The 10,794-nt window shown below is 35.2% G+C and overlaps 1 pseudogene; it reads right to left on the minus strand.

The window, feature by feature from the left end:
- Nucleotides 1–5: 5 nt before the first annotated feature.
- Nucleotides 6–1,000, minus strand: LOC134274717 (uncharacterized; annotated as a pseudogene).
- Nucleotides 1,001–10,794: the final 9,794 nt, after the last annotated feature.

Genomic DNA, 10,794 nt, shown 5'->3' on the forward strand with positions numbered 1-10,794 from the left:
ACTTCAAGGCATTTTCTAAAATTTCCCAAGGCCTTCAATTTCGTCTATAGCAAATCAAGTAATCTGTTTCTGTCAACAAGGATGAAGTTAGTTTTACCTTCAAGGGCTGCTGATTCATCTTCTATGTCTAACTTACGCCCAGTAACAATTTTTTTCTGGAACAAGCGCAAAATTTCTGTGGGATCCAAGATTCCATTCTGCAAGCAATTCTGTGCAAATGAGTCAACTATTTCTGCTATTGACTGACTAATAGGATGAGTCCAATTCGTGTCGTTGCTGGTACTTGAACTTTGTACATTATCAAACAGTCTAGGGAGATCTACAGAATTAAGGTCTTGATTTTCTGTTGGTTCTGGAACTGCAGAAGAATTATCAGAAGAAATTGGCATCAGAGTCTGATCAACTAAAGGCGTAGATATCACATTTACAACTGCTGCATCTAATTCAGTGATTGTAATATCCTCACCCAAGTCTGGCAGAAAACCGTCATCTTCCACTTCAAAACATTCACTTACGTGTTCTCGTAATTCCGTGATAGAGAATAGTTTGCTGCACTTTGTGCATGTCTCCTTCAATGAAGTAGGTCCTTCTTCACACATGGTTACAACTTTCAGGTTTCTCTGAATTGGTCTGATGTAAATTTTCGATTGTGTACCTATAACTTTTTTAGGCATGCCACAGACCATGGACATGTTATTAGATGTAATTCACGGCAATTGCTCTGACAGTGTAAAAGTTCAAAACCTCCAACATCTTTCAACTGTGGAAAGCCATTACTACTTGTTAAATTGGCAAACAAAGCTTCCTCTGTGTCAGTCTCTTGAAACTGAATTTTTTTCAAACCAAGTCCAGCATTCTGAAGAGCCAGTTTTTCCGACGTTTTAGGTGGTTTGGTTGCAAACCTATCAGCAATGCAAAAGAAATGACCTGTCCATGTTCTAACAGATTCCTTCTTCTGACGTGGACGTGGACCCCCTCTTGTTGGTCGAAATAGCTGCATTACTGAAAAAGATAAACCAGAAGTCTCTGTCAAGACTGAAGCTCTACTGGTTTGTACTTATATCAAAGGAAGAGAAAAGTTCTTAAGCAGTTGGAAATTGAAACTTTACTACAGCAATAAAAAGAGTAATGATCTTTGATTAAGTCTCTTTATGTTCTTAGTGTAGTCTACTTGCACGCCACATTATACATGTATTATAATCAGACTTAAACTGTATTTGGAGTAGCATTTTGAAAGAATTTCACAGAAATTTCTATTTTTAGTAACCACGGCAATACCGTTCATCGAAATCAAAAACCGATATACAGAATTATGTATCTTATTGTAGTCTACTTGTGTGCCAAGTTATATTGAAATCAGACTAAAACTGTAGAAGGAGTAGCATTTTGAAAGAATTTCACAGAAATTTCTATTTTTAGTAACCACGGCAACACCATTCATCGAAATCAAAAACTGATACACAGAATTGTGTATCTTAGTGTAGTCTACTTGTGTGCCAAGTTATATTGAAATCAGACTAAAACTGTAGGAGGAGTAGCATTTTGAAAGAATTTCACAGAAATTTCTATTTTTAGTAACCACGGCAACACCGTTCATCGAAATCAAAAACCAATACAAAGAATTATGTATCTTAGTGTAGTCTACTTGTGTGCCAAGTTATATTGAAATCAGACTAAAACTGTAGAAGGAGTAGCATTTTGAAAGAATTTCACAGAAATTTCTATTTTTAGTAACCACGGAACACCGTTCATCAAAATCAAAAACCGATAAATAGAATTATGTATCTTATTGTAGTCTACTTGTGTGCCAAGTTATATTGAAATCAGACTAAAACTGTAGAAGGAGTAGCATTTTGAAAGAATTTCAAAGAAATTTCTATTTTTAGTAACCACGGCAACACTGTTCATCGGAATCAAAAACCGATAAACAGAATTATGTATCTTAGTGTAGTCTACTTGTGTGCCAAGTTATATTGAAATCAGACTAAAACTGTAGGAGGAGTAGCATTTTGAAAGAATTTCACAGAAATTTCTATTTTTAGTAACCAGGGCAACACCGTTAATCGAAATCAAAAACCGATAAACAGAATTATGTATCTTAGTGTAGTCTACTTGTGTGCCAAGTTATATTGAAATCAGACCAAAACTGTAGGAGGAGTAGCATTTTGAAAAATTGTTTACAGACAGACAGACAGACGGACGGACGACGGACGCATTACTATCGCATAAGCTCTTCTGGTCTCTGACCAGTTGAGCTAATAAAAACAGAATAAAACAATGTTGCATACCTTCATGAAGATTTATTAATCCATGAGTTTAATGTTGTATTTTCTTTCTAAGACTCTTGAATTATTTATCATTATTTAGCAGAAAAATTATGCAATTATTTTCAGTATCCCTTTTCAATTAGCACAACAGTGTTGTAGATAAGTTTTTTCTTCTCAACACGTTTTGCATGGTAGTTAAGATCATATATTAAATTTTAAATAATTGTTAAAAGCATCAAGCGTCCGTTTAAAAAAAAGGGGGGGGGGGTGATGACATTTTTCATACAAAGAAGATTTATTGTAAAATTATCAGTTACGCATATTGTGATATCAACACAAATGTCACAACAAATACGCTATAAAACATGCATTTGAAAATAAGATATTAAATGATAGCATTGAAAAGTATTTATACTCAAATGTATATTTACATACTATCTCTGACAGAAAGGGCGTTAATTCTACGGATATTCATTTGATTTACATTGGGTTTTGTACCATGGCATTGTTATAAACATATAATGCCAATCTTCAATTTGAAACACTCGTAAGCGCTGAATGAATTTGTTATTTAAAATGATCACCAGAATATTTTAGCTGTCAGTTTTGAACATAAATGAGAGGAGTTTTAGTGACGCTTTCAAGTTTTTAAAATTATTTCAAAATATGCATTTTCCAGCAAATGTATAGCCTCATTTAGTGTCTAAATTTCATAAGAAAACTCGATTATATCTCCCTTCCAAGAAATTGCAATTTATACGCAAATATTACCTCTTATAGATTCTTACATGGTGATGGGTGAAAGAAAATATTTTTACACGGAGAAATATTTTCTTGCAATTTCATGTTTGTGAAATTGCATTGATTGATCTTTTGACAGACGAAGAAAATTTAAAATGCTTAAAACAAAAAGGCATAAGACAATGTTGAATGTCATATCCAAACAGGAAGTTTTCATGACTCACATATTTGATTATGTATGTATGAAACAACTGTGCTCGCCTAGCGTTGTCCTAATGTCAACATATTGCTAAAAAATCATTACAACAGAAAATTCAATATGATTATGATGAATTTCAAATCAATATGCTTAGCGCTTTCCAGTACTCGCAGTACTTTGATATGTCTCTGCCTTGATTTAGTACCTATTAGCCTAATAGGTATTAATGCTTAGGGAAGATGAGAATGATGAAAACAAGCCCCATTTTCAATCAGTTGTCATAAACATTATTACCTATTATTGGACAGTGGACTGATGTTGTAAAAAAGACTATTATGCCTGCTTTGTCCCTTGATATGATACTGGTGTCCATCCACGTTACCGTTCTGAAGCTCCATCTTATCACGTGACTTTACAAATGGGTACGATAACATAGACATTAAACAGATTTTTTTCCTCACAGAGAACAAACTACACATAATTTGTGGGTATTTCATTAGGAAGTATTAATATCCTGCAGAGATAATTAATGTTTATCGTTTCATTGATAAAGCCGCTCCTGGGATATGAAGCGGGGAAAGGGGGGGGGGGTCGTTTATACTAGCTACATCTGTGGGTTTTTTCTCTACATGACGTAAACGTCCTAATCTTATAAAATTATTATACCCCCCGCTTGAAAAGCGGGAGGGTATAGTAATCGTTAATTCCGTCCGTCCGTCTGTCCATCCGTCTGTTACGCTTAGGGTACCTATCTCTTATCCGCAACTCCTCTTATACCACTGAGTGAAATTTAATGAAACTTTCACAGAATCTTTATAACATATTGCCATTGTGCACCTCCTATTTTACTTTTTGATCTGACACATATTTTGGGTTTCCCGGCCATGGCAAACCATGGACTTTGTCATCAGTTATAACCATATGGGAGGCGGGGGGTATAATTTAGTGAGCTCATTGCTCACAGTACCTCTAGTTAATGTAGAAATTTTTATGGTTTATATTGCAAATATATTTTTATTATGTCTATCAATGTCAAATCTATAAACCATAAGCTGAACAGTCCTTTGTAATTTTAATTAGTATATGACTTAGGTACCTATATTAACAAATACATATCAAAGAGTTTTAAAAAATACATGTACAATATATTTTTATTTAAATAAATTATATCTGCTACATGTTTTAAGTACAATCATAGTCTAAATGTTAGGTCAAAGGTCATATAAAATCAGTGCAATATATGGATCTAAAATGAATACAATTAAAGTAAATAAGGAGTTAATTAAATAAATATTGATAATCTGGTTGATGCATATTATATATGCCTTATAATTTAAAGTATTGTATGTGGATAAAGGGAAAGAGGGGGGTGAAAAAAAAATCAAAAAAAAAAATCAAACAGAAGTTGTATTTGAAATTTATGTTTATAACAATCCGCGCAAATGCGTTCTGTGCGAAAGGGAACGAGGCTTTCCGTATTGGGTCTGGTGTTACTGTTCTGAACGCTAACCCCAATAGTACATGGTATAATTGTAATACCACAGACAGCATTTAGAGCTGTAACTCCGTTAACTTTTTTGTCGGTTCAGAGCGGTAACTCTGTTCGTATCAGGTGCACCATCAGTGTCTGATGATCCAAGATTATCAAAGTCGATGACTTTAAGCTTAGTCAGCACGATTATGAGAACATTGTAAAGCAAAGTCATTAATTTTGTTTTGATGAACATGGTGTCTTCTGTCACCTTCGAAAGCATCTTTTAGCATTCAATTTAACCCACCCTCACTTTTAAAACTATTTTTTGCAACACCTTGTGCATACCAACAAAACTTACCCTCTATGCGGGTAATTTAATCGAAATATTTACATATTAAGGGCACATAGATATTGAATGGAAATATGAAAAGGATTGATTGTATGTTGTTTAACGTCCCTCTCGAGAATTTTTCTCTCATGGAGACGCCACCACTTGCTGTGGAGAGCTACAAATTTTGTCGTATACTCGGCACTCGGGGTCATTGAGCAGTGAGGGATCTTTTTCGTGCCAGCACCTACTACAACACGGGACCTCGGTTTACTTTAGCTAACACATGACCATTAGGTTCACCGACCATTCAATGATAGCACCATCTGCCGCGGGCTCTATCTGTGGGTACCAGTCAGGAAAACAAATACGTCACACGCCCATTGTTTTATAAGCGACAGGTTTCATACCTTTATTCGTACTAATTTACACAAAGCAGATTCTAGGGAAAAACAAACACTTGCACAATAATTGTGGCATCATTTTTAAAGAAATCATGGTCCTTAAGGTCAGACGACACGTTCCTCAAATTTAAATAATCTATATATAATTTTTTCTAAGAATTTGTGTTTGAAGTATAGGTATTTAAACAAATTTCCTCACAAAAAATAAGGGTACCTTACCAGGCATTTGAACAAGATATCACAGGGTCATATTTCTTATCTAACCCTTATGAATAATATTCTGAATGGCCTTTTTCATAATTTTTAGTGACTATATTTAAAAGCATTCTGAAAACAATGTAGAAATAAGAAGAAAATGACAAATTCAAATAATTTTTGATATAATACAAAGAATTACAAAATATATATTTGAGGATCGTGTCGTCTGACCTTAAAGCTGAACACGACTCGTAAATAGGCATACGCCATTTTTGATAGCATTATCTACGATACATCAATACTAGGGTATACTCGTCGCATTCGTTACACCTGACTGCTTTATTGTCACAAGTATCGGCGTGGAATGGCGACCCGTGTTCTTGCTGGTTATCTTGCATTACCATTGTTTATAATTTATTGCAGTTACGTTTATCTATGTTGTTTGTATACTGCACTGACTTATACAACTATAATTGTAAATTTATTTGGTATCTTACTTTCTTGCATTAGACGAAGTATTACGTTATTATTCTCGCTACCAAGTCCTGTATAGCATACGTCTGTCTACACCGGTGTCGACTGATTACACAGAACAGTCTCTAATTCTTGCCCTATTTATAGGGGTCTGCAGGGTAGCGAGGAATACTTTTACGAATCGTGTTCAGCTTTAACGGCACTGCTTAAACGAGTAGATTTTTGTCTAGAGCATGTATGTTGTATAAAAAATAAAACACAACAGGGTAAATCCTTCTTTCATCATATAGTATAAACAAACGAGCCTTAATTTCATATATTAAAGTTAAGATTTCATATATTAAAGTCAAGATTAAACCATTTTGCACCACCCCGACCTTAAAACGCAGGGGGACATCTTCTCTTATACGGGTCGGACCTTTTCTTATAAATTGGGGACCTAATATGTTATCGTATTAGGTCAGCAACCTTTAAACGAGGCGGACCAAATATTATGCGACACCGGTCTCCACTTCCCACAGTTGGATTTGAAACCGCGACGCAAGGGGTACAATTCCTTACTTAGCGACTCTAGAGCAGACACTCTAGCCATTGTGCCACGCGGGCGATGAAATATGAAAAGGAAGAAGGATGTGTAGCATATTTATTGATATATACATGTACAAATATCAAATTAACATTTTCTACTGCTTTAAATAAATAAGCAAGCGAAGTTCAAGCGAGGTAAGGCAGACGACGAGAAAAGAGTTGTAAGCGTTCTCTCTTTTTCTGTGTTAGTCGAAAACGATATATTTTTTTAAAAGCCCTTTAAAGACCAAAGAGGTATGTTATGGTTATCATGTAATTATATTACATTTATTGAGAAAACTGAAATATGATTTGGCTTGTTAGAAGGCGTTTAAACTTCATGATGACTCCGAAAAACACTGTTTACAGATAAAATGACGTAGGAATCCTTGCAAGCGAAAAATAATGACCTTGTCATTTTAAATAATGACCGCTAAATGATGTTTTTTTATTAAATTAAAACTCATTTTATGTTGAAGTTAATGCATAAGTAGATAATTTTATTTTTGAGAAAAATCAACATGTTTTTTAATGTATAATTCAATTTTTATGTCACCTGAGTAAACTCAGGTGACCTATTGGTATCTGTTTTCCTCCGTCGTAATTAGTCAGTCCGTCGTGCGTTAACATTTGAAAATTTTCAGCTTCTTCTCTTCAACCACTGAACAAATTTCAAACAAATTTGGCACAAAGCATCTATGGGTGAAGGGGAACAAAAATTGTAATTTCATGATCCCTGCCCCCCTGGGGCCTGAGGGGTGGGGCCAAAACCACTAAAATTCATGCAATTTTAAAAATCTTCTTCTTTACTCCTGGACATCAAGCAGTCAAATTTTTTGCATGAATGTAATCAGCAATGAGTCCTCCACCAAAATTGTGAAATTCATGGCCCTGGGGTCAGGGGTTCTAGTGCTAGGGCGGGGCTAAATAAGTAGGTAGTGAAAATGCATTATTTCTTTGAAAATCTTCTTCTCTGCTCCTGGGTATTAAATAAACCAACTAAGTACATAGTTATGATGAGCAAGAGTGCCTCTACCAAAATTGTGAATTTTATGGCCCCAGGGTCAGGGATTCTGGTGTTAGGGCGGGGCTCTATAGATTATATAGTGAAAATGCATTATTTCTTTGAAAATCTTCTACTCTGCTCCTGGGTATTAAATAAACTAACTAAGTACATAATTATGATGAGCAAGAGTGCCTCTACCAAAATTGTGAATTTTATGGCTCCAGGGTCAGGATTGTTTTAGGGTGGGGCTCTAATCATTATATAGTGAAATGCATGAATTCTTTGAACATCTTATCCTTTGCTCCTGGTTAATATACTAATGATCTAATTACATATTTAAGGCCAGGATTTATTTATTCGAGTTTTACAAACCCTCCGCTCAAGGTTTTGAATAAAACAATTTTTTTCTTTCCGATGTCAAATTTGAGTCGGGATCGAGATTTCAAATTTACGAACTCGCACTTCCGGTTTTAAGATGAAACGGCAGGTAAATAAAGCTAGATCTGAGAAGATGGCTTGGTTTAGTGTAAAATTCATCGATACGAGTGCCATTCAAAACGTTTCACCCGTTCAAAGGACAAATAAAATGTTGGCGACGTTGTTGCACAATGACATGCTGGTGAGATAATTATGTATTCGTTTCAAAAGTATCTGTCTATAAAGTATTTTCCTCCCCCAGGTTTTAAACTGCCCGTGGTAGCTATTGCATATTGCCAGTGACATTGTTTAGGTCTCTGTTATAGCTTTCAGTCTAAGCATCATTCTTCAGAAAAGGTTTACTTATGCATCAGATGCAATGAATAAAACTATGGGAGAAGATAAGTCCATTTGAGGAAGAAATAAACAATAAAAAGGAGAAATAAAAAAAATTCAACTATTAAAAGGCAAGAATATACAAATATATACAGGCATGTAGTATCATTTGTATCAGCCAGAAAAATTATTTTACACTTAATTGAATAAATGTTCACCCCACTCCCAATACTCCCTGTCTGTTTTATGATAGGAATTATAATTTTAGGCATCAAGTAAATTTTAGAACAATGTCTATACATTCACTTAACACATATTAAAAAAATAAAGATATATTGATTTTAAAGAATTGTTTTTTAAAATATATTTTGACCAACATCACAAAATTTATATAACTGGCCCAAACTGGCAGATGATGAAATAAGCAATTAAATGTTCTACTTTCCTATTTGTAAGCATTGTGTGTCCAGTGGTAAGGAGCTTATTAAAATAGCATAAGAAAAAGAATGTACAAATGTTAATAATCGATTTATCAAAATTTTTTTTTATTTCCTTCTCCTTGGGACTTTTTTATTCTAGTGTTTCATAACTAAACCTAAACAAAAAAAAATGCTGGCCTTATAATGAAGAAAGGGGACTCTTTCAAAATAGATAATTTCTGGGCCGCTGGGTCAGGGGTACCAGGGGGGTACTTTGACTAAAAATAAATTAATGCTTTGAAATCTGCCCTTTGATAAGCGATGGTTCTCCCTTCAAATTTTGTGAATTTCATGGCTTTTGGATTAAAACAAGAACCAAATACAATCAAAGCAAAGTTGTTACATGATACTCAGGTGACCTATAAGGCCCGTGGGCCTCTTGTCTGTTTTACATTGATATACAGAATACGATAAAATGTTTTCGTTTACACGTTTGAAAATATCATTACAATTTCAGTTCAAGGGAATGCAGACAGGGCTCTTCTTATAATTACAGTTAACCCAGATAGCAAGCTGACGTTGGGCCGATGTTGGCATGTGGTTGGTAGATCGGCTACATATCGCGGTTGGCAGAACGATATTGGGCCAACATGGGTCCGCATTGTCATTATAACAGTCGGTGTATTGACATTGTTCCAACATGGTCCGACATTGTAATTACAACAGTTGTTGCATTGACATTGTACCAACATCGGTCCGACATTGTAATTACAACAGTTGGTGCACTGACATTGTTCCAACGTCGGGCCAACATCAGGCACGTAGCATCGTTCTCAAAAGTGGGGGGGGGGCAACCATAGAATTTTTTTTACTTTCCTGAAAAAGTTGACAAGCAAAAGGATGGGGGTGGTGGTGGCCAACATTTTTCAAGGCCAACTTCCTTTCACTTCCAATTTTTTGGCTATTTTTCCTTGATTTCACTATAGGCCCAGCCCCCTGTTGCTACGTGCCTGAACATTGTTATTCTCTTCTAAGAAATGAAACGCATCGTAGAATTTTAGTGACACATTGAACATAAAGATTATTTCGTAAAATGATGCATTGATAAAACAGAAATGTGGTATGCAACAGGAATACTATCTAAATGTCATAATTACTCAAGAGTTTTAAAATCCTAGACAGTTTAAGGTAATTAAAGATCAATATCTGGTATGCCCCCGCAGACACAATTGATAGCCAAAAACAGCATCTAATGAAAGCAAATATGTGCAAAAAAACTGTATAGGAATACTCTCCCCCTCCGAATGTAGAACTTTAGTCAGCAGCTGCATAGTCTGGGGATGCTATTGTTTTTGGCAAATAATCTGCAATCCATTTTGCCCAATGCTGCTTAATTTGGATTAAATCTAGCGATTTAGATGACTGTGACTGAAACAGGTTGTTGTTTCTTTGCAAGAATGGGTGTGTCAAACGAGCCATATGTGGCTGTGTATTGTGAGATTGCAATACAGCTCTTGGATGCTTCATAATTGAATGGGTATCATGGTAAGAGTACCTTTTTCCATCAAAGTTTATTGAATTCGAACCAAATCAATCTTATTTTCTTATAATACCATTTTCCATATCATTACATTACCACCACCAACTTTTTTAACGTCCTGGAGGCAGTTATCTATCTAACCTTCATTAAAAAGCATTAGCATGCTTTTAACTTATAAGAGGCTATCAGATAAACGCTGTGGTCATACTCTATTCATCTGAGATCTTTGAGGTCGATATTTGGGGTGTTGTGGGGTCGGAACAATGACATGAATAATCCTCTTGCAATAATTCGTAGTCAACTGAAAACGGTCTTGTTAGATGATCTGTGCTGTTCAGGGATAGCTAATGCTTTAGATGACGTCCTTGCATTACATTCATGCAATTTGCGTAATCCTCGAAATTGATGCTGTGCTGCTGATGTC

Source organism: Saccostrea cucullata, unplaced genomic scaffold, assembly GCF_032062105.1.
Source record: "Saccostrea cucullata isolate Sc308-1 unplaced genomic scaffold, CSIRO_AGI_Scuc_v1 ctg12516, whole genome shotgun sequence".
NCBI classification, from domain to species: domain Eukaryota; kingdom Metazoa; phylum Mollusca; class Bivalvia; order Ostreida; family Ostreidae; genus Saccostrea; species Saccostrea cuccullata.